The sequence below is a fragment of the Myiozetetes cayanensis genome, unplaced genomic scaffold (genome assembly GCF_022539395.1).
Source record: "Myiozetetes cayanensis isolate MyiCay16 unplaced genomic scaffold, myiCay2020 scf1, whole genome shotgun sequence".
Classification (NCBI taxonomy): domain Eukaryota; kingdom Metazoa; phylum Chordata; class Aves; order Passeriformes; family Tyrannidae; genus Myiozetetes; species Myiozetetes cayanensis.
The window spans coordinates 99,240,806-99,265,506 of record NW_026086604.1 but is presented as its reverse complement, the minus strand read 5'-3'; the positions used below and the strand labels follow the sequence as shown (position 1 = coordinate 99,265,506).

Below are 24,701 nucleotides of genomic sequence, written 5' to 3'. Positions count from 1 at the left end.
CTGCTGTTTTCCTTTGTCAAGAGCCAGTAATATTGTTTTGCTAATGGTTTATGCAGGAGTACTGGAGCCAGCAGCTTGCACACTGGTTGCTTTTATTGGTCTATTAAAATGAAATGAAGCTGGTGCTAAAGCTTTTATAATCATTTAGGTTATTTCATTATGAGTTCAGGGCTGAAAAGCAACCAATGGTGTGTTATATAACTGAGCAGGCAAAGTGCATCTGCCTCTCAGTCTAAGGAGAAATCCATATGGACTGAAGGGAAAATCAACAGTGGGAAAGTCAGTTCTCCAGAGTTTCTGCTGGTAGAAGCAGCTGTTTGCTGTACTTAGCACCACAGGGAAAAAAAAAAATCAAACGGAAATAAATTCTCCAGAAGTAGAGTTTTATAGAAAGTATACCAGGATGACTGTCATTGCATATTTATCATTGGTTGCACCTAGAAGCCCTAATCAGCAACCAGGACGTGGCTGCACAATCACTTCACAAGAATAGGGACTATCAAAGTATAAAACAAAAGACACAACAGAAAGCAAGATGCAAATAGAGAGGAAAAAGTAAACAATGAAGCAATATTCCCTGTCATGACAGCAAATGGTCTCGGATCCTGCTGCTCAACTGCTGTCACATTTTGCATTCAGTGCCATAGAGTCCATGCTAGGATCTGTGGAAAAGCAAGGGAGGAAACTGATGGGGCTTATTGAAAGCCCTTCCCAGTGTTCGGAGAAAAGGAAGCAAAAACTTCACAAATTTATTGGAAGGTTAGGGTGGATTTAGGAAGAAAACACTAGGACAATAGGACAGGGATGTAAAAAGTCTTCTTCTGACTACCTGTTTAGGTTTTCATCCAAGCAGCAGCAAAGCAAGAACATTTTGTAGCATCAGGAACGTGAAGGAATCTCATACCAGTTTCTTTTGCAAACATCCAAACTGTTCATGTCTCTGTGTTTCTGCAAGTCTTCCTTGGAGTATCAACAAATACCAAGTACCCACAGTGAACGCATTAGCCTTGCAAGCCTACAAGTACTATTATTTGGGATTTAGTTCTCAACAAGTCACCACTACTGGCATTCTTACCTAAACAGTGAATTTGTTGTTTGGTTTTTTTTAATTTTTTGCATCCCATCTACATTGACAAGTTTGCTACTTGATGTTTGCTACCTGTTTACCTATGTAAACAAATAGATAGAACTTTAAAAAAAAAAAATTGACAGCCTAACACTAAACTCTATCAAGTCACATTCTTCAATTTGTCGAACATTTTTGAAGAGACCTAGGAACTAAGAAGAGGATTGGTGGTATAATACTATTTCCAGTTCATCACAAAGCAAGCAGAATAAATGTATCCATGGTCCAAAGTCTCAGAAATATTTAGAGTTGTGATTAAACCAAGACTTCTGTGCTTGAATTTCACATGTGCATTCATTCAACTAGCTCAGGTGTAAAGCACACCATTAAACCACTCTTTATCTATATGACATAAAAACCACAGGTCACTGAATTAAAAGTATCAGATGTGCTTAAAACTGCCCTTCTCAAAAAAAAAAAAAAAACACCAAACCCAAACTTGACTATCCATGCATCAGCAAAATGTAGGTAAACTAAAATCTACAAAGACCTGTGTGAACTGGACACATTTGAATTGAAAAAGAATAGGCAAATGGGAGAAACAGCATGTCTCTGAGAAAGTGGCATCCAAGTTCATCATCCATTTCTACAAGGTACATTAAAATTAGGGGCATATGATTTATTAAAAAAACCTCCATATTGATGAACAAACTTATAGTTACTACAGGCCCATATCTGGAGTTCATCTGAAAACAAAAAACCAATCAACCCACCATGTAAGATCCCTAGCAGCAAAACTGTGATTTGCAGTATTTAATGTAAGACACACTCAAGCTTTAGTTGGTAACAGCCCAACTATGTAATCTGGCTGACACAATACAAATCAAAGCATATAATCCAGTTCTTTTGCCAGCAGTTTGTGTCTAGATAACCAAATTAGGGTTCAAAAGGATCAATTTTCTTTATTTACAGTAATAGTGAAATGGGTAAAAATGACATGAATACAAATGCTAACACACCTGTAGATGATTTTCAGTTCCACCTGCATCTCACCACTGTGACGACAGAGTCAGATAAGGAAGGCAAAATGCAGAGTAAAATGTGTTTTGAGGACTTTCCACTAATCTCTGACTCTCCATATACATTTGTAAGTGGTCAAACTTGCCTACAGTTTCAAAGGCAGAGCACAGTTAAGAGACCCCAATAGCCTGGAAGTCCCACTTCATCTTGTGGCCTGTGTCTTGGCATGAGTGCCTTTGCCATCTCTCAGTTCTACCATGGTACTAACAGATGTTTGTGATATACCACAAAGGCATTAGTGCCTCAGAAAATCTAATAGGCACCAAGTAGCAAAGTGTACTCTCCCAACAACACAGTCTACAAAATAGGAAAGAAAAACAATACCTACAGCTCCACCCCTACTCCTGCCCCAAAAAGCCCCCACCAAAAACTCAGCACAAACATAATAAAACGAATTCTACTTTCTCTCTACTGTCTACAGCAAAGTTTCATACCATATAAAACTGAGCCTCTCATCTGAAAAATGCCTTGGCTCACTGAAGGATGACCCAGAATAGATGTTAGCCCTCTTGTTTGGTACACCACTGGAAGACGCCACCGCAGTGGTGGTGGGACAGCTATATGAAACAAAACTCAATCCTAAATAATAGTGTGAACTACAAATCACATAATAAAACTTCCATTTCTGCAGTACAGCTCTTAAGAGTCAGTCGAGATGATAAGCAGCCTTTATGCTCACGCTGAGAGAAGAGAGCTGAGCGTCTGCTGCAGAAGCAGTACACACGTTCCAACCATCTTCTGACAGCTGCACTTATTCACAGCCCCTCAGGCTAAAATCTCTCCATCTCTTCCTACAGGTACACTCAACCAAGCCCAAGCACTGAAATTTGAAAATTAAGCTATAATAATTTCCCTCAGAGGAGGTGAACACGTACTAATTTACCCCTTGTCCAGCCCCACCAAAAGCAATGAAGCTCCACAAGACATGAGTCAATACACGCTTTTCAGGTAGGTTTCATGGTCTTTAGCTCTCTGTGCTGAAAAGTCCCTTGCTCCACTAATAAGCCCTGGCAGAGTAAGTACAACTAAAAGTCAGTAACAGTACTGGAAAACCCAGCTCAAACCAACTAGTTATTTATTACAGTTCCTGAAAAGCTCAGAAACTAGCTTTATTTTAAAGATCAGTTTGAGCTCTTTTTCCCTACAAGAGGGGAATCCCAAATTTTCAGCAGATACTAGTGACTAATTTCTCTCTTATGAATTTAAAGTCCAACTCTAAGTTCTTTTTTCTGCTTTCCAAGAAATACTTGTAGCTAGAAATTGGAAGTATGGAGACGGACAACCACAGTGAATAAGATGGAGCATCTGCCTTTCAAGAAAAATCTAGAAGGTTTGGGAGCCTTTGACATGGAAAACAGATGCCTGGGTGATGAGCAAGAGCAAGGTTGAATGTGCAGCTGAATGAGGCTGAATACAGAACAAAATCCCTTTAAAAATGTCCTCAAAAAAATGTTTGCATTCTTCCACCAGAATAAATACAGGACACTAAACAGATTTTTAATGTGCTAATCTTGACCAAGTCTTTTGAAATAAAACCAACATCGCAGCAACATATTTTATTTCCTATTTCGTACCAAATAAATGAAATATTCATCATTCTGTATAATCACCACTTAATTGAGTTTTAACCACTACCACATAGCTGGGGGTAAGCATAAAATATTAATTACCTAAAACCTACACAACATGTATAAAACATTTCAGACACATGAACTCTGACCCTACAGAGAGCTGGAGAAACAAATTGGCCAATCCAACAAAACACTTTCTGCAAGTTCATACATGGAAAAGTTATGCAATATTCAATACTCCATTAAATATTCAGACTTTCTCTACGCAGGTGCAGTCAAAAACACAAAACCCATCATTCTGCAGATTTATAAATCCACAAACAACTGCAAAGACAATCTTATGCCTACGAGACACAGACCATCAATTAAACACAACACCTTGATGAGTAGGAGGAGCATCTCCTCTCAACCATGCCAACACCCCACTGAACTTTATGGCCTACCAACTGGCTAGATGAGGATTTAGAAAGGTGCTTGATTTTGACCAACAGCTCCCAAACAGCCACAAAACATGTGGATGGGCCTATGTAGTAGCTTATTGAAGGTGCTTTTCCTGAAAGCATCATGATGAAGTGTGCTGATTTTCGCTGGGGTAGAGTTAATTTGATTAACTATAGCTAGTTTTGGATTTGTGCTGGAAACAGTGTTGATAACACAGAGGTGTTTTAATTATTGCTGAGCTGGTGCTTACACAAGGTCAAGGCCTCTTCTGCTTCTTTTAACGCCATGCTAGTGAGGAGACTGTGGGTGTACAAGAGTCTGGGAAGAGACATAGCCAGGACAGCTGATCCTAACTATCCAAAGGGATATTCCATATTATATGGCACCATGTTGAGCATATAAAGCTGGGGGAAGAAGAAGGAAGGGGGGGGACGTTCAGAGTGACAACTTTTGTCTTCCCAAGTAACCATGATGGAGCCTGGCTTCTCCAAGGATGGCTGAACACATGCCTGCCCATGGAAAGTGGTGAATGTATTCTTTGTTTTGCTTTGTGTGCACAGCTTTTGCTTTACCTGTTAAACTGCCTTTATCTCAACCCATGCTTTTCCTTGTTGCAGTTCTAGGGGGGGTTCTGGAGGGTCACTCTCGGCCGCTCTGTGAAGGTTTCCAGGGCTGAGATCACCGCCCCCGCCGCCCGTCCCCCGTGGCAGGGACAGGCGACAAAGGCACCTATGCCAGGAGACAGAGACCACACAGCACGCAGGGAGTTCAGCAGCGAAGAGAGCAGAAGAGCGCTTTATTGATCTAACAACGGCTTAAGTACCTTTTGGAGGGATCCCAGGGTGACCAGTGAGAGTTCAGAACATCTTACAAACAACCAATGATGACAAGGGGTTAACAACCAATAGATGAGTTTCTAGTTATCTCTCAGACATTCCACAGGTACAGTGAGGGGTTTATGGGAACAAGAAGGGTTACACAAAGGTTTAAAATCACCGTCTTGGACATGTGGTTAATTTAACAATATTACAGGCTCCTGCATTCTTTTTATGTAGCAGAGTTACCCCAACATTTCCTGACTTTTACCATTCTGACTCTCTTCCCCGTTCCACAGGGCAAGAGTGATGGAGAGGCCGGATGGTGCCTGGTTGCCAGCCGGAGTTAAACCACAACCCTCCTTTTTGGCTCCCAGCCTGGGACTTGAACATTTCAAGATAACAACAGGTTAGATTGGAATGGGCTAGGTGAAATTCATAGCTGTTAATGCTGCTTGGGTGTTAATCAGTAGGCTCCTGTGCTTGCAAGGCTTGCTTGCGTTAATGTATGTCTGTGCTCACTACTGCCTGCTTTTTGCTTTAGCTGCTTTAACTGCTGTGCTGCTTATCTTCCTCCGCTGTGCCCAGGAACATTTTGATAGCAGCCATGGCAATGGGCCTGGGTTGGCAGATGGCCAGGGCATTGCTGCTGGGCTGGACAGGCTGGAATTCCAGTGTGAACTCAAATCAAAGGGACTGTCACCTGCGGATGAGTCCACACCAGAGCAGAACACTCCAGAGCGTCTGTGGCTGTAGATAAGCCCATGCCAGAACAGGTACATCCCATAGTGTCTGTGGCCATGGCTATGTCTGTGCTGCAGCAGGGGTACCTCTGAAGGGATTATGACAAATGGATAAAAGGCCACACTGGAACAGGTGCATCTCAAAGCAACTGTGGATAAGAACATGCTACAGAAGGTATACCCCTGTAGAAAATGTGGCTCATAGATAAGGGCTCCACTTGGGGCAAGACACAGCTCTAAGGAACTGCAGTCTGTGGGCAGCAACCTAACCTAATTTGCAACATTTGAGTTGCATGTTATGGGAACTACTACAGCAGAAACCACCTGAACTAACGGAGGACAGGCATTTTAAGAAGCAGGGCAAGTGCAGCAGCAAACTAACCTGAGCTGGCTCCAAATGATGGAAGAGAGTTTAAGACTACTTAATGGCAATGCCTGTGGCTCCTTATGCTACAGTCCTAACTGTATCACAAGTCAAGCACTGACTAAGGTTTTTCAGGCCAAGAAGAAAGTTAATCTGATCAAGGACATTAAACAAATGGGAAAAAGGGAATCCCAGAAATTCACCTTTCTCAAGAGAAGGAATGAAATTGACATCCAGATTTTTTAATTTTTTTAAAAACAAGGTTTCATGAAAGGCCTTTAAGTTTATTAGCAAAAAAAAAAAACCACACCCACACTATGAAAGAGAGGACTGACAGAGAGAACCTTCAGGCCATAGAGAGAGTGTGAGAAATAGAGAAATATCTCAAATTAAAAATTCAAAGATGGCCAAACAGACTGAAACAAAGAACTTTATTTTCAGCATGCGCTGGGTGCAGTCAGGTCTGCCTCGTGCCAGGGCCTAAGAGCACACCTGAGATGGGGGGGCAGTTCTTTTAAGGTCTCTTGATTTGCATAACTGTTCCCTCGTCCCTCCCATGCTCAGCTCTGCTCCCTTTCTTCATAAAAAGGCAATATATCCTTTTCCTTGAGCCCAATTGGGTCTCTCAGGGCAGGCTCACACTTCCCTTTTCCAGTCCATTGGTTGTTTTAAACCAACCTATCAGATTGTTTCCCTGTCTCATCTGCATGGTCCCTTGCCAATGAGCCCTGGCTGGTCTCATTGTCTTACAAGCTTCCCAGTTCGCCTCTGTACAGCAATATTAAGCAACAGTAACATGATCACAACTATTACCAGGGCATGGTTGCAAACAGAACTGCAGCCATAGGCAACTACAGAACACCCCGATCACAAAAACTCCTCATCATGAGGCAATCATGGAAACCCTGCTTGTAATAAAACCGTTTCATTTATTTCTTACAAGAGCATTGTTTGATGTGAGAACCAACATGTTACATGGCAAGCAATAATTCTGTGGTACTTGGTCCTCCTCCTCAGTACTCACTAAAAGGACATCGGAAGTCCTTCTTTCTCGCCTTATGTTAATGGTACAATCTGCTCAATTTCATTTAACCCAGCTTTCAATTAAAGCAGTTCGGTCAAACATCTGTCTTCCTTACGGTTTTAAATCCATAGTTTACAAGATTACCTATGAATAGAAGTTGATCACTGCTTAAGTGCTAAAAGAAAAAGATGCGACAAAAATCAAAGAAATGTGCCCAGGTCTAGCAGCAAAGCCAACAGCAGAACCCCACTTTCCTAAGTGACACTGCCTTTAGGCATAGAGTCACACTTTATATTGCTTCTTCTAGAGTACAGCAGATAGCACAAAAACACTGGTTGGAAAATATCTTCAAATATATGAAGAAATGAACAAAGTAAATGATTATTTCTAACATAAGGCAAGCTCTAATGCAGTAGCTTTTTTTTTTAACAACAGTTAAAACCAAATTCTTCTGCACCAAACAACAAAAAGTCATTCCCATCACCAGGATTCATTCTCAACTTTGTCAACAGATCCATCTGAGAGGCAAAGCACCGAGGAGGTGGAAGCTTGGGCTGTGTATCCACCCACAGATGTATTCCCTCCGGGTCAGATTTGAGGCTTATTTGCAAGGCATATGTGTAGGCAGCTTGTCTCGGGCCAGCCTGCACCGTGTCTGCCTGACAGCAGAACAGAGGAGTCTTGGGGGACATTGTACAATCCAGCACTATTTATGCGCATAAAATTGGGATCGCAGGCTGAGGATGCAAGGTTTCCCGTGAGCTTAAATCCACAGTGTGCAACAGGAAACCCAGAGTGCCAATTCTATACACTGGTCCGAGTAAGTTTAAGATTGATGTCGCTGATATGCATGCTTTTATTTGAAAACTGTTTCTCTCTTTTCTTTGAATTTCGCTGCACAGAGCACTTGGATGGCATCTCAACAACAGAGGTGACCAGTGCTACATCAATCCTAATTTACCAGCCCTGTCACCAGCCACAGAAACATAATATTGGAAAATTGAACTAGTCCAGAAAAAAATTAAATCATTGGATTATTTCAAAATATTAGGAAAAAAACCTCCCAAATAAACCAATTAGAGCAGCAGATATATGAGAGACTTGGACAGGAACATATAAAGTCACCACTTCATGTATTAAACATCCACTGCCAGGAACATTTCATCAGATCATAGAATTTGAAAAAGGCATCCAAGGCTGCCTTAAGGAAAATCACAGCCCCAAAATCAGCCTCAGCATGAATTCCTTACCTTATTCCCAATCAGACAGGAAGGAGCTGAGGAAGGCACTGAGAATTGACACAGCAATGTCAGCAACACAACAACCCTGAAAAAAATCTGGTGCTTAGAAAAGACACTACCAACACCCTAAGCCCAAATCTGTTATACAGATCTGTTTTATAACAGCCTTTAAGGTTGGAAAAGGCATACTAGGTATTGCCTTCTCTGCAGCCTTCCCTGTACCACCTTTCCCATCTCCCTAGTTATTGGAAAGAAATGGTGATTATTTGAAATACATCTCTTCAGTATTGTCAGTCCTTGCCTGGATGTGCAACAACATTCATGACACTGCCTCGAGATACTCTCAACATAAAAAAAAAAAAAAAAAAAGAGGAAAGACAGATTTTTATGAGCTATTTATTAAATATAAATATTTCATATCAGCATATGAATTAAATATGTAGCAGCAGGTAAACTCCAGATAGTACCAGCTTGGTCTGAAACTTCAACAGAAATCTTCTGAGAAACCCACTCACATCGAGGAGTTGGGCACATGAATGTATTTTTGGGGGTTCTGAAACCATGCTTACTAAATGCCTAAAACAAAAACAAAAAAACCCCACATCTATGGGGTTTTCGGCATCCATTAAGAGTCAAAAGGACACATCTGCAGAAGAGAGGTAAGAGAAAGGAAACAGTAGCAATTGTCACCTGGTAGCCAAGATCCACCCAACCCAACTAAGGTGCTCTGCCAGGATATGGCAAATTTGTGCTCAAGTCTCCCACCCAGAAAGACTGAAACCTCTCTCTCTCTATCCTGGAAGTGAACAAACATTAAGCTGAAGGTGACCAGAGGAGACAGCATCTCAGACGTGTGCTGGTGGTGTTTCTATCTGCATGAAATGCATAAATATAGGTGCAAAGACCTATTTTCACCAGCATCCTACTTCTATCAGGAGATAGGAGCAAAATTCTCGGGACACTGCATAAAAAAGCAGCAAGGACAGAATCATCTCCTTCTCCAACAGACCCAAGCAGATTCATCGAATTCCCCATGTAAGCACTTCCCAAGTCCATGCTGTTTAATTGCAACCAACAGACCTAACGTGTCATCCTTTTCTGTCTCTGAATTTCTATGTTCCTCAGTCTCTGAAAGGGCATAATTGGAACAAACACTGCAAACACAGGTCCCTCTCTCCAAAGAGTATCTCAACCACTGAGCTATGGTGTAGCTTTCCACCTAGCTTGGTGCATATTTCCTTTGTACTTTACAAATGGAGCAGAGGGATAATGTCAACAATTGACATAAATCAATTCTAGTATACCTTATCTCTTTCAGGCTAGGAACTCTTCCAGGAGAAGAATGATAGAATTCAAATTATCCAGAGGACACAAAGGAGACAAAACTGGCCTCCCACACTCTGGGAGAATGCCAAGCTTTTCAGAAAAAAAGTTTCACTCTGATCACACACTGTAAACCTGGAGTTTCAATTCCATAGCTTTTGGAAGTACTTAAAAGCAGCTTTTGAAAGTGCTGAAACTGTTCTCATGTGCTTTTATTTCTATTTTGACTAAATCTACTCAGTGGCATTGACCCAATTTAGACTTTAGACTTAGGACCGCATATTTCAATGAATGATTAAAAGAAAAAAAAAAAAAAAAAAAAAAGGAAAAAAAGGGAGGGAGAACAAAAAACCTCACATGCAAGCGTTAGTTCCTACAGAATTTCAGTTGCAGCAGTAAGAAGACAACAATAACTTAAACACATTTAGTCAGCTATCCAAAGAGGTGAGATGCAGGTAGACACTTCTGTTAATTCATGTTCTACCCAAATAAGTATTGCCATCACTAACAGTCTGAGGTTAATTAGATTATCAGAAAGTCATTAAGTGTATTGCACAATCCCAATACAACTATAGTTAAGTGATAAATGTCCAAATGCATAAATCAAAAGAGTAAGGGTAGGAATCTGGATGTATCTATTGATCTCAGATTCACTACTAACACGCACTGAACAAACATTACAATTACAATTCGATATTTCAACATAGAAAGCAGTTCCAACCCAAATAATCTTCCTCCAGACCACACATATGCCTGGATAGATCCGCTCCCCCATGTACAAGATGTCTTGCATGGGACTTCCAAAAAACACCCATGTTTAGAAGTTCATGTAAGGACTTATTGCAAAGCATTTACTGTGAAGTCAAAGCAGTTTCCTCATACTGAATTGGAGGGGGAAACCGGGAATCAGAAATTTAAAGTTTCTAGTTCTGCCACGAACACCCTGCATGACCCTTTCAATACTCTCTGCCCACTTACCCATCTGAAAAAATGGCTACGCATCTGGACTGGACGTGACTGGAACATGCTACGACATACTTAATATTGCTTAAGTACTATGAAATCCTTCTGTGAGAGGTGCCAGACAAGCATCCTCTTTGTCATTACAAACAACTGCAAAATTCTGGTTTCCCATAAGAATCTAGGTACTGTCAGAGACCTCTGAGGCATAACCGCCTGATTTGTTCCTTACTTGATTACTTGTGCTTGAATAAAGCATGAAGAAATACCACAAATGTACAAATAGATTTAATCTAATTTAGAAGATGGATAGTTGGAGAAGCTGTTACCATGAATACAGCATATCCATCCGTCTAGGACATCATTAAGAAAGAATTTCTCCTCCAGAACAACATAAAGCACTGAAAGAGAATGGAATGTTGATTTTTTTTCTTCCCTGCAGTTGAAGAGCCAGATATTCAAGTCAGGTACATGATGTAATTTTGCCACCTCTAGCACATGTTCTAGGCACAGGTATCCATCGAGTGTGAGCACCTCTGTCCCTGCAGGTCCTGGCAGACCTGCAGGCAGAAGCCGTACACAGAACAGCAGCAGGACACCAGCCCTGCTGGCTCCGCAGGCACTTCGGTGCCCAGCTGACACAGACACAAGCTCTCAGGCACAAAGGTGGCATGTCCCCACCATCAACTGGCTGCAGAAATATCTACCAGGCTGAAGGAGGGTCAGGTCCAGACAAACTTGGCAAGCCTGCATAGACAGGGAGGCCAAACACCTTGGAAGAGTCATTTGTTCATACAGACGGCTTTACAGTCAGATCTCAATCCTTCCTCAAGACCCAGCTGTTCACAACCCTCCCAAGCGAGGCAGTCACATTCAGGGAGATGTCCAGGGAGTCATTAGCAGAGCTAGAGCAACACTTGCTGACAGTGTGATTACAAGTGCCATCCCTACCACTGCGAATAAGGCTTCTGAGCACTCTCTAGGCAGTATCAGAAAGCCAGTCTTAATTGCCCTTACTTCACATCATGTTTAAATGTTTTTGCTTGAAGGAAAGACTTTTTACCAAGGGTTTCTGCTTTCAAGCCTCTCTAGATCTTTTTTAAAAGCTTGCTGCAGGAACATTCAAAAGGAAACTTCTTAAAGTTATTAATTTGGCTCAATCAGGCACTTCCAGAGACAGCAGGATATTTGCTGACACTGCTCTTTATTCCGCCCCCCTCCCCCTCAGATTTGCTTTTGGAAATCTATTTAACTGAATCTATTTAACTGAGCTCAAACCTTCATATCGAATTTAATAACTTTACAGTCTATTTTCTTTGAAGGGAACAGATGACCAATTAGGGTCCAAGTTAAAACTCCAAAACACGTAACCCATTATCCCTCCTTCCCACCAGTGAGAGTTGTGCCATCACATCCAACACAACTGGCACACTCCAGCTGAACTCCAGGGTTCCTGTCACAAACTAGAAACCTGTATTGTCAAATCCTGCATCTGGATGTCCCAGAACACAGAAGATAATACTCTTACTAAAATGAATCAGATTACATATCCTGCATGTGGCATTGGCAAGGCAGACAAAAGTAAAGCAAAATCTTGTACCTTGTCTCTGCACCAGATCTAAAAATTGTCTTCATATCTTTTTATATCATATTTACATACCTTGAGCCCTCTTATCGAAATTAAACTAAGAATTAATCTTTTTCTTTCATCCTAGGCAGGAGTTTACAGACATACCTCTATCGATGTAAATGAGATACCATTTCAGCTTCACTGGTTTAAAAAAGTTACAGTAAATGAATTTTGGCTTCCTCCTCTTTTCACTACTTCACACTTGCCTATCAGTCTGGGTAGAATTATTCTTAATGTATCTGCACAGTTGCAAATTAAAAAGTTTTCAGATCACAGAAGCTCCCACAACAGCTCTCACACCTCCTTACATGCTTTTGCACAAAACCTCTCAACTTCACTGACATCTTTTTCTAGATGTGTAGTTTGAGACTGAAAAATTAAGTCCATTAAGCATCTGAGAATGGTGTCATAATAATTCCATGTTACCCATGATCTGTGCCTGTCCTTGTCCTTTAAAGTTCACAGAGAGCTGCACATGCAGTCCTCTCTGCCTACTTTCCATCTACATTATGCAACAACCATATGTTTATTAAAAACATTCCCCTAACATTCCTTTGCCCTGACAGCAACAGCAGCGCATTCCAGGGTAGATATCCTACTAAAAGGAGGAGGCATAAATACAAAGGAGAAAGGGTCTGTACAAAAGGCAGCCTCCTCCGTAACGAGGAGTTGCCCATTCTGCAGCAGGAATTCTCGGGTGAAGCAGCAAGCTGAACCCTCACACATCTAGCCTAACATCCAAAAAGGAGAAAAAGCATGCAAGGAAACAGATACTCAGGCAAAAGGACAGGATGGAAATCCATATCTCTTTCAACTAAAAGTGGGTTTAAATTACATTTTTTTTAACCTGGATCCAATGCATAATTGCAATACATGAGATGGATCTGTAAGACACTTTTAAGTGCAGATGGTATAGCCTTTCCTTCTGCAAGTAGGGTAAAGAAAAGAAATGATGGAAGAGGCAAAACCCATGTGGGAAGTGGATGTGCCAGGGCTGAATCATAGATGGAACTTAAGAAAGCCTAGAAAAGAAATGAAAGAGGAAAGTACAGAAAAAGCACTTTAAAAAGAGAACAGGGACTCAGCAGCCAAGAAAGTGGAAACTATTGCAAATTATGAAATCAATAACGCAGAAAAGAGAGAAGAAAGCCATTCCAAGCCAAGAAGGGTGGAATGACAGTCCACAGAAAGGCCAGGAGGAGGAGGAAACCAGGTCAGAGCTGTAGGTGGAGAGAGGATTATGTGGCAGCTTGAACTTAAGGTTAAACAGCTTGAGCTTCAGGCAGCAAGAGTTGAGGAGCTGATAAACCAATTCAAGGTAGAGAAGACACCGTAGCTGTAGGAAGGAGAAAAGGTGGCAAACTGTATCTTCAGGACAGTGAATGGGAGGGTAAACTAAAAATCACACAAAAGGAAAAAAAAAAAGGAAAAAAACCCAAACAAACAAAAAAACCCAAACAAAACCTAACCAACCAACCAAAAAAACCAGCAGCTACTTGGACTCCAGTAGCTGAGCTGAGAACTGAAGGAACATTTTCAGAGCCAGGACTGATGTACCCAAATGAACCACTGGCATTCACAGAGTTTCTTTTGCTCGCTTCCTCTCTCTTCCACAACCTCTCATGGAGCTTCCTGCCTTCTTCCAAGCTATCCCTAGCTCACCCCTGCACCTTCATAGGGCTAAGAGATTACAAGGAACAGCACCCATCTCCTCCCCAGTTTCTCTCTGAAGACTTCAATTAGCACTGCAGAGCTCTCACTGGCTTTGGCTGCATTTGATTTTTTCATGAGTCACCTTCCCTTCTGTAAGTGAGGAATAAACCCACGAGCAAGTAGGAGCTGGGCTGAAGCACACATGGTCTTCTCAGTTGTCTCAAGCCAGCCTGGGAGGTTCCTTGCTCCTCACCAGGGTCCTGGAAATTGTCCAGCCCTGAAAATTGTCCAGCCCCTCACAGACACTTCAAGAGGTGTGGGAGGTGGGGGTACTGACAACTTAAGCATGAAAAAGAGATACTCTGGGAAGCAAGAAACAGCCCAAATTCATGGAGAAGCAACATGTGTTCCCACCTCCATCATCTGCTCTGCCTATGCATTGCATGTCCTCATCAGGATGCCACAAACAGCTAGCACAGGCTCATCAAGAGCAGTTTTTACCTTCACCACACCTGTAAATCAGGTCACACCACACTATGGGGCAAGGGGAACAGCAGCTAGTGCGTCTCACCAGAGCAGCACAGGAGTGACGGAGCTGGGGAGCCTCAGTGCAAACACACACATAGCAGGCACAAGTATTTCACCCTGTGCCACTGCCCAGCACCCACTGTTTCCAGCACTTAATCACTGTGGATGGCTATCACAGAAATAAATGCATATTCACGAGCTATTCTTAGCGTTCACCGGAGAGGCGATTACCAAATTACCCAGTTACATAATCTTTTACATAATCACTACAATCCTTTTCTCCTTATGCAACGTGGACAGTGACCGCAACCAGCTGAAGTAGCTGCTTCCCCAAGGAGGGCTCCACCAGCAGCACCACAGGTGGATGTGCCGCCTACTGCAAGTGCATGGGTGAGAGACAGCAAGAGCTGCCTCGAGGCAACCAGACTTTTCAGGACCACTGATGTACAAACATGTGCCTTCAGCCCAGGGGAGACGCCACCATCCCTGCCCACAGTGCTCCAGAAGCTGCACGGAGCAAAGATCACCTGCACCTCAGGCTGGTTGAGATGCCAAAATCAAAGGCACCCAGTGCCCTCTGTGCAGCCTGTCCCAGCACTCACTAGAAGCAAGTGGGATGTCTCCGTTGACTTTTAGTGGCCTTTGGATGGGGGCCAGGATTAGGGCTTTAATAAAAATAGGAAGTCAAGATTACTACAGAATTAAAACAAGCTTAATCCTAATCCCCCTGGCTTTGTGACACAGCCATGCCTGTGTTTCATCCACAGGGAAAGCCAGGTGAAGCTGCAACCTAAAAGTGTTCCCACATGGTGCCTCGTGACAGGCACACGCAAAGCTGGCAGTGTGGGTCAGCATAGCCACTCTGGGAAGTTTCACCAGCCAGGTTTTGGGCATACTCCCATGTGTCTCCTACAGCATATTCAGGATCCCGTTCGATGCCTTCTAGGAACACTGCAGATACCCACACAGATGATTGTAACATAGAGGGTGTAGCCAGACCCAACTTCCGAATGTTCATCCAGGGTTTTAAGAAGTCAGCATCAAAAGCACTAGCCACAGCATGTGAGAAGACAATATTTAAGACCTGGACTTTAGAAAATAGAAGCTCCAAGGTCCACAGATCACCTGCAGATCCTGAAACAGTTTTCCATTACCATGCTGCAAGTTCAGCATTAAATTCTGCTAGCTACATGGTGCTGGCATCATGGGAAAGCCCCAAACTGTGAAGCTCCTCAAGAACAAGGTATTAACACTGCTGAAAACCAAAGACATAGTTCTGTAAATACCAAAGGAATAGAAGACAGAACAGACTAACAACTTTGATCTTAATTCGTCCCCTCCAACTGACACACAAACCCAAAGGCATCTGTCTTAACTTTTTCTCAAGATTATGCAACTTGTAGTTTCAGGCTGTTATTAGGCACTTACACCTCCTCTGCTCCCTAACTTCCCTAGATATATAGGTCATCCTAAGAAATATGCAGGCAAACCCCCAGCCTTAGTGTAACACAATACGCTTTACCCAGGGACACACAGCACTCAAGTTGGGGAACAGAGACCACTATTGTTTCAGCTACAGAAAAAAATAATGAAGCAGCTTAATGTTATCTTACACTATCTCAAACTACAGCATGACCCAGTTCTGAAGAGGTTTAACCCAATCCCATATGCTATTATTATTTCTGTATCACAGCCAGGAGATGTGAGTTGCTTTAGTCAGGAAGCAGAGCAGAATCAGGGTCCCTGACACAGCTCACGTCAGTACCCATTGTGACAGCACTGCTTGGCAGCTCAGGATCAGCAGGCATCCTCAGCACCTTTGCTGCTCAACCACTGAAAATCATGATTATCATTAGGGATATATGCTTGGGATAGGCAAGAGAACACTCAAGATAGGAGCAGCTTATGTCAGCCTGAAAAAGTAAAAGTAAATCTACAACTTCTTACTTCCTCTTCCCTTCCTTTTTTTTTTTTTTTTTTTTTTAGGCTAGACAACTGCCTGACCATTTGAAAGCCTCATATTTCGGGAGCATGTATCCTCCTCTGTTTTGGACTGAAATCCTGCCAAACTTATATGACAGTTGAACAAATGAAGGTGAACTTTTATACCCATTACCCTTGCTGTACTGGGTTAAACCCCTGGCTCCAAATGCAGCAGGGAAGTAGAGCCCTGAGCTGGGAACTCACTCTGTAAGAGAGCCAACAGTGAATTCCCAGATCTCACTTACACCAGTATTGAGATAATTATCTGTAGCAATAAGCAATGCATTTTTCTCCCCAAGGAGCAGAAATGAAAGAAAACACTTGCTTGACTCATCTTTGCCTGGTGCTTGCATCAAAAGCTGAAGCATATTTACAGTCACCCACCACAGTGAGAAGTGTCTTCTCCGACTTTCCACATTTACAGTTATATCATGAGGAAAGCAGAACGGAATTCACTAAGTTTACAGGTTTTCTATCCACTTCAGTGAAGAGATTTAATGAAACTGAGAGTAACAAAACACCAAGTTAAACCTGAGCAATTCCCCAGCTACAGACCCTTTACACTGTCAGTTGTCATACCTAAATGGGGCTGCAAAGTTGAACATCAATCTGTTGTGTTGACACCAAAGGGACTATAATAAAACCAGCAAAGTATAAACACCCAGACTTCTCTGGTTAGACAAGGAGAGTCTCCTGTCCAAAAAGACTCAGACCAGGACACACAAAATAATTTTGTTGGTTACATCTACAGACATGCAGGCAGAAAGACACAACTGCGCCAGCCAAAAAAAACCAACCAAACAAAAACCCAACAAACAAAACAAAAACCCCAAATGAACAAACAAAAACGCCAAAACAAAACAAGTTTGCAGCAACTCAAAACAAGCCTGTCTTTGCTATTACAATCATTGGCTTTTTTTTTTTTTTCTTCTTTGCTACTATACATTCCCTGACAGAGCCCCTAATTTATTGATGACTAAACCTTCTAGATCACAGGCACACTACCTGGTCTTAACCATAAAGTGGCAAAAGCCTGTCACTGCAACTACTGGCAAGACCAAGCTAAGCAGAGTAGCATGATCAAAAAAAATACAAAAGCACAAAAGCATGATCTTCCCTTGGGTGGTGGAGCCACTGAGCCCCAAGAGGATGAACATGTGCAACAAAACACCTCTCTCACGTCAAGTATGACACATACTGCCCACGGTCTTCAGTCTGCTATCAGTGAGATTCTGCCACCTTCACACATGCCCACATTCCTCTCATATTAATTTCATTTCAAGGTTCTCCAGTTCTTCATCCTCTAAGGGAAGATCCGAATGGACTGGAATGCACGTAACTAGAAAGGCATAAAGAAAACATTAAACATAATTGCCTTAGAAAGGCAGATTTGTTGAGATATTGGCTACATACTTGGGGTCCATGATCCCCACTTCTAATTCCACCAGCACAAGACCTGAGAAGGAAGGATCCATCCTCAAAACTATTGCAGGTTATTTAGTTGCATGATGCCTATCAATTTCAGAGGTAGGAGACCAAGCCAACTGGCGTATCACCATCCCCACTCCAGCTGGCAAGGATGAGCTGCTTACAGAGGGCTCAGGTGCAGCCAGGGCTGGAGTATGGGCACACTCCCACCACCCCGCTTCATCAGCCTTCACCAATGGCCATTTCCCACAGCCACTGAAATTTGAAACTAAGGACCAGATCACTTCACAGTCACTTCCAATGAAAGGACAAGGTTTTTTCTTTCACACCTCCAAGCAAGAGAGATGGAGTGAAGTGTACAGCAGAAGACTGCTGTGTTTGCAGTTTCCCACTGGCTGGACTCGAGCACAATAGTCCCTCCCACACTGCAACTGATGCTGGACCTTCTCCAGAAGGGCAGTCTCCAGCCATGACCCCCTCCCACTCCACAGATGGGAAAGGCTGGGGAGGTCATTAGCTCCTGGTTGGCCACTTCTGCTCTGAGAGACACTTGGCAAGCAATTTGGGAAAATGATAGGACATCCTCTGGAGAAGTTAGTCTCATCTAATGGTATCTTTCAGGGTAGAAAAAAAAATAAAAAATCAGACTCTGCTACTTTTCCCTTCTAGCAGAGTATGGAAAAGGTCTGCATAATTGCCTTTGTATTGTCTTAGGGACATAGTTTAGCAGTGGATGTGGCTGCGTTAAGTTTACCACTGGAATCAATGATCTTAAAGGTCTTTTCCAACCAAGAGGACTTTATGATTTCCATTAGGAAATACCTAATGTATTGAAGCTCCAAGCCACATGTTCCCCCTCCTCCCTTGCAGCAAGTTTCATGCAGCAACCAATGGAATGCTGAACCAATGGAAAACCATTGCCTCATGCTTCCCCCCCCTCTTTTTGGTGGTTTATTCATAGCATCAGTGGGTTGATATGACCCTTTTGTGGCTGCGTGGTCACTAGACCTGGGGAAATCCATAAACCAACGGATTAGAAACCACCCTTGCCAGCAATAAGCTGTGTCTTCACTGGATGAGATACAGATTAGAAACCGTCAAATCCTTTCTTTTTAAAAATTTACCAGACTGAAAGCTGAGTCATTGAGAAAGAGGAAGAGATTTTGTAGCTGAGCTATTTAAAACATGGGTTTAGTTAACAACTATTTAGCACAAAGTTGAAGACACACTTGAGAAGACAGACATTTTTAACTCACCAGTGAAAACTCTTTGACTTAATATGTGAGACACCTGTCAAGATACACTGTTCTCAAAAAGATGGCATGGCATTCCATCTCATATATTACTGTACTGATACTGGGAAAGTGATAATGTCTGCTATTTAAGGCCTAAGCTCTCCCTTGTCCTGAAAGTGCTATTTAATGCCCAAGATCCCAGGCAGTGTCGGACTTCAGACAGACCTAAGATTTGTTTTCCGAAAAGCACTATTCAGGCAAAGAAAACACGATTGTTTAAAAAGACTTTGCCTCCTGCTAGTCCAAAAAAGAGTTTATATTTGCCATAACAAACTAACAGGATTTCACCAAAAACTTCAGCAAAACAAACTCTGGAAACAGGCTGCATTGCTGAGGATACAAAACAACATAGCATCTTTGAAAATTAGACCCAAAAAGTAAAATATGCTAGCTTTCTGTAAAGATTTTTCACATGGATTTTACTTTACATCACAGCAAATTTGAAGTCCCAGCAAGACACAAATTTTTATTTTAAATTCTGTAGCATACACTCAAGCATTAATCTGTTCCTGCCTGTAAACTCAGCCTAGACAGATGACCAGAGCAAGCCTATATATGGCATAGTCATTCCAGTTTTCCTAAGCCTCTTCCTAGTGGAGTAAACAAAAATAAATTTGTATTAAACCAAAGAGTTTCCATTTTTCACTGATTTTAGCTAAACCCATCTTAAAGGAGCACCTGAAGTCTAAAGGCTTGCTTTGGCCAAGTTTAAACACATCCTTTCAGTCACCTTTACTAGCTGAGTGGAAAGCACCAAGTGAAAAGAGAGTCAGAAGACTTCCCTTTTATGGAGATAGAATAACTGAAAGTGCTAAACATTTCTGACTGCTGTAAAAAATATAAACAGATTTTATAGATTTTTTTCTAGTTTAAACAACAACAACAACAACAACAAAAACAAACACAAAAAAACCACCAAAAAAAACACCCAACTAAGCCCAAAAAAACCCACCGCACCTCACAGCTATTTGCATCTCCCCTTAGAGAATGTAAATGGCACTCGGCCACCATTCCCTTCCCACAGTGAACACAAATTTGTCTCCTCCTCAGCAGGAGTAAAGTGAGAAAAGTGTGCAAGCTCAGTCCTCCCGCCTGGAAATCACAGCCCATCTCCCTGCTGTCAAGAGACGGGGAAGACTTGCCAGCACCAGTTGGATCCTCAAACTATAAATCATAAGTAAGCTCTTTCCTGCCTTCACTCAGCAACACAGGAGCTACTCTGCAACCAGCTACAGAAGGGTAAGGAAAAAAAACCACCAAAAATTGCTTAAGCTGCTAAGTCCATTATGTAGCTAAAACCAAAAAGCAGGAGAGGGTTAGAGGACACATCTACACCAACAACTCTCTTGCAGAATTTTTGGGGTAGACTTTTCCCCTTATTCTTCCCAACCCCTACTTACACAACCACCCACAAGAGTTAAAACATCAACAGGACAGTATCAGTGGGCTTCCACAGAGAGGGGCATCATAGAGGCAACAACCACGGTGTGCACGCACATTCATACATTCAAGGGTACATACATTCTTGTAGCACATAAAGGAAAACCTGACCACTAATGGATAGAAAAAGTACCAGAAACAGGAGATGGGGTGGGTAGGGTGGTCTCCATAATCCTCACAACTTCTTCAACTCTACCTGTGCCTACTATGATCAAAATGTGCAGGTCTTTAAGAATGGTAGGTTTGCTCATCTTAATGTTCTTTTTCCTATAAGGATTTATAAAAAAGAAACAACAAACAAAACCACAAAGAAACCTAACACAAACTTCTTCAGGAAGGACAGATATTTTAGGTTTCTCTGATTTGATAAAATCTGTCCTATTGAAGTCCACTTACAAAAATAATACTAAAAAGCTCAACACAGCAGTTACCCAACTGAGAAGCACCAGCCAACTTTGCTTTTATTTAAACAAATCTTGTATGACAGACTGTCGGGAGTATTTGACTTTTCCTTCAAGATAACACACTTTGCTGTTCCTATGACATGTCCATTCTCTTATTCTTATAAAAAAGGCACTTGGCTCTTATGCATTATCTTTCATCTGACAAATTAACAAGAAAAGAACTAATTTGATCACTTTTTTCAACCATCCAATTATCAGTTTCTATCAGCATCCACACTATAATTCTCAGTAATGAGAAACTGGTGTTTAGAAATATCAATGCCACTATATCCAAAAGTGATATTCTCTATTTTGGATAGCCAGGTGGAAACCTTTGGAGACAGATTCTCACCCAAATCTCACATTACCTACAGTGACTACTGTAGGCGTCAGCTTATCTTAATCAAGAGCACTAAAAAGCTTGACTTAAATATTCAGACAGTTGCACTTGCTCCTAGATTACCCTGGACACAACATATGGGCCAACCAGGGGCTTAGATACCTAAAATTATTTTGGAAGTTGAGGCTACCCAGCAAGCTACTCTGCAGCAGTAGCAATAAAACACCTTTATTACCACTGCAGCACAGACAGGGTCCTCTCTTGGGTTTAAACAGCTCTGTTCAGCTTCCACATCCTTGAGGTGAGTCTCAGCCACTAAGCTCTCCTCCATCCAGCACTTCTGCAGCTGGTGGGAGAGAAAGCAAGCACTCAGTCTGAGAAGAACATCCCACAGAGACACTCTGATGCCCTCATTCAGGCTGAAAATAAGCTCACTTCATCATCAAGGGGGTGGGGGGGACTGCCTGCTTAGTTTTATTTTTTCCTATTCCAAAGATATCACTATTCATTAAAGTCACATTTAAGCTCAGACAGCCAAAGCCCTTGGGATCACTGATAAAACAGAAGCAGAAAATCTTGATAAATATACCCAAAACAGACATCACTTTAAGGACCTCCTCAAAGCTTTCCATAAAACTGAGACAAAACAAAGTCCTGTTGATGGAACCAGAAGCCATGCTAGCAAGACCATTGGTTATTTGTGAACGCTGAAATCGCATAACTGGTACCACGGGTATACCAGACACCCAGGCTCCATGTGGAAAAGGGCATTTCAAGCAACTGCAGTTAATAACACACTGCTACCTCCAAGTAGCCAAATTAATTTGAAAACGACAGATAAAGATTCAACCGTCTTCATTTCTTCCTGCAGGAACCAAAATTACCTGTCAAGTCATCCGCCTCATTTTGGCTTACTTGCTAAACCGTTCAACTGCAATTACATTGTGAACAAAACCAATGGCATCTTTGGTTTTTCTCCCCTAACAACAAGATCTTTTCTGAGCTGAGTTTCTTGGGACCTGGGGCTGGAGATGTTTCTTCCATCATGGGTCTTTGTGGTTACAGTGTAAAACCCTCATCAAACCAGAAAACTCAAAATTAATTACCCTCTCCTACCACCACAGTGCTCTGAGTGTTTCTGTAATTAGTGTTATCTCAAGCTCTTCTAGAGAAAGGACTGGCACCCTACCATCAAGAGCCAGCAATTTCTTATGTGTAAATCCTGCTTTGATAGTCATGCCTTTAGCAATGCCTTTGTGAAAGGACCCACCAGTACATGGCAAGTGCCTTCCCCTGCCCCTCAGTCCTACTTTTGAATCTTCTGCCTTTACACCAGGAACAGCAAACCTTCACTTCCTCGTGGGAGCCTGGCACAGTCAGCTACCAACCAGGCTTCAACCAGAAAGCCACAAAGACACATGCTCCCCACATCCAAACTCACGCCCACCACGGATTTGATGTATGCTTACTTGTGAAGCAGTTTATTCCTTTTATCGGGATAACCAGAAACCAGTGTTTTTGCATGCCTACGAACAGACCATACCTGAGCATCTTGCAACATGTATTTTGTGTAATTTAACCAAGGAAAACTTGGTTAGAGTCAGTAAACTTGCAAATTGCTCTGAAGGACTAAACGGCTTCCTCCTCACGGTATTTGGGTAACAGTTAAAACCTTTTGTAAAATGATGAATGAAAAACATATTGCTCAGCTCATGCTTTGTTCAGTAATAACCAAGATCATACTGAAGCTGCAAATATATCTAAAACAATTGCAGCAATGCTATTTCAGATAATATCCATTACAGAACTTTGTGCAGAAGACAGTGAAAGTTTCACATATCAAAAACCTTCAAAACAACCAGATGTCTCTGTTTAAGTTACTTAAACCCCTAACACTCTCTTTCTGGGCCTTTTTTTTCCTGTAGAATACAACCTTATTTACATAGCATCTCAGTTTAATAGACATCCTAAGCATTTCCAAAAAAAAAAAAAAAATTCACAAAACCAGATGGCAAAACAAGCATTCTAGATTAAAAGGAAAAAGCCCACAATTAAAACCAGTACAAAAGCTTAAATAACAGCAACATTGGCTACATCCAAAGAGGATTTATGCAAATTACTTTTTTCAGGCACTAAGGATCTTTTTCAGCAGCATACACATTAAGAGACCAGAGACATCTAATCAAACAGATCCTGGAGGGGCAAAACCTTTCACAGTCTCAGATGAACAGAATCCCTCAGGGAAATGGTGGTGTTCGTTTCATTTAATTGACATTTTGCTATTCCTGCTTTCTGAAGAGCTTCTGCAGAGTCAAGAGCAATTGTGGGCCAGAATCAGGGCCAGGTTTACAGCCGGGGTAACGAGATGCAGACCAATTAACTTGTAAAGAGTTACATTTATTTACATTAAGTGGTGATTTTGATCTGAGTGTTTTAATGGGATGATGCTGGATGACATAGTGGGCAACACACCAGAAATCATTCATCTACGTAGGTGGCATAAAACATGTAGTAAACATAATTTTCATGAATTATATCCATTGCTGAAAGCAATAATTACACAGACAGCACTCTGGCTTCCATGTATGGGTTTGGTTGTATGCTGCTTTTTAAAAAGAAATATTTCATTTTCTGTCTAAACTGCTCCACGACAGAGGCAACACAGCTCTCCACCTCTCTTGACATTTTCAGCTACACCGCCTCTGGGCTCTATAAATGTAGAGATGTACCTAAGACAAGCCCACTGGTGTTTCCGAAGTCACCCCGGCACGCTGCCACCGCACATGTCCTGGCGATGACTCCCGCACGCTGGCAAACCTGTCACCGGGAGCTGCACATGGCAGCGTGCCCGCCATGAACCCGTCCCAGGGTGGCCCCCCAGCCTGACCCTAGCCCCAAGGTTAAACCAAAGACCAAATGATAGCTCGCCACCAGAAAACATCTTCGGATCTGCCTGCTGAAAAAAAAAAAGAGCTGTTTTTCACAACCCCGTGATCTAGCGAGTGGCATCACTGCCCACGGTAGGGAAGTGAAAACTAAATGATCTTTGTCTCTTCCAACCCAAACTATTCTATGGTTCTGTAACTGCGTGGGACAAATACCTCCTCCGGTTAATGAAAGCTCCTAATTCCTTGTTTGTTCGCTTGCTTGTTTGTTTGTTTGTTGTAACTACGACAGCTGTGCTACCCAAGCTTTCCCAGAAGTTTAACCCACGCTGCTCGGTGCCGCCACAGCTCCTCCTGAGCTGATGCCGCTGCACCTCTATCTACCCCGCCACGGACACTTCGCCCACGAAAGGACACTTCAAATGAGATGCGCTTTCCTCTAAACCCC

At 42.1% G+C, this 24,701-nt stretch overlaps 2 protein-coding genes across 2 annotated transcripts in view; one reads left to right on the top strand and one right to left on the bottom strand.

Moving 5' to 3' along the window:
* Nucleotides 1–24,701, top strand: part of EGFR (epidermal growth factor receptor) — a 1,326,436-nt gene that overhangs the window by 263,841 nt on the left and 1,037,894 nt on the right. The window lies entirely within an intron of this gene.
* VOPP1 (VOPP1 WW domain binding protein) overlaps nucleotides 1–24,701 on the bottom strand; it is a 65,603-nt gene that overhangs the window by 40,050 nt on the left and 852 nt on the right. The window lies entirely within an intron of this gene.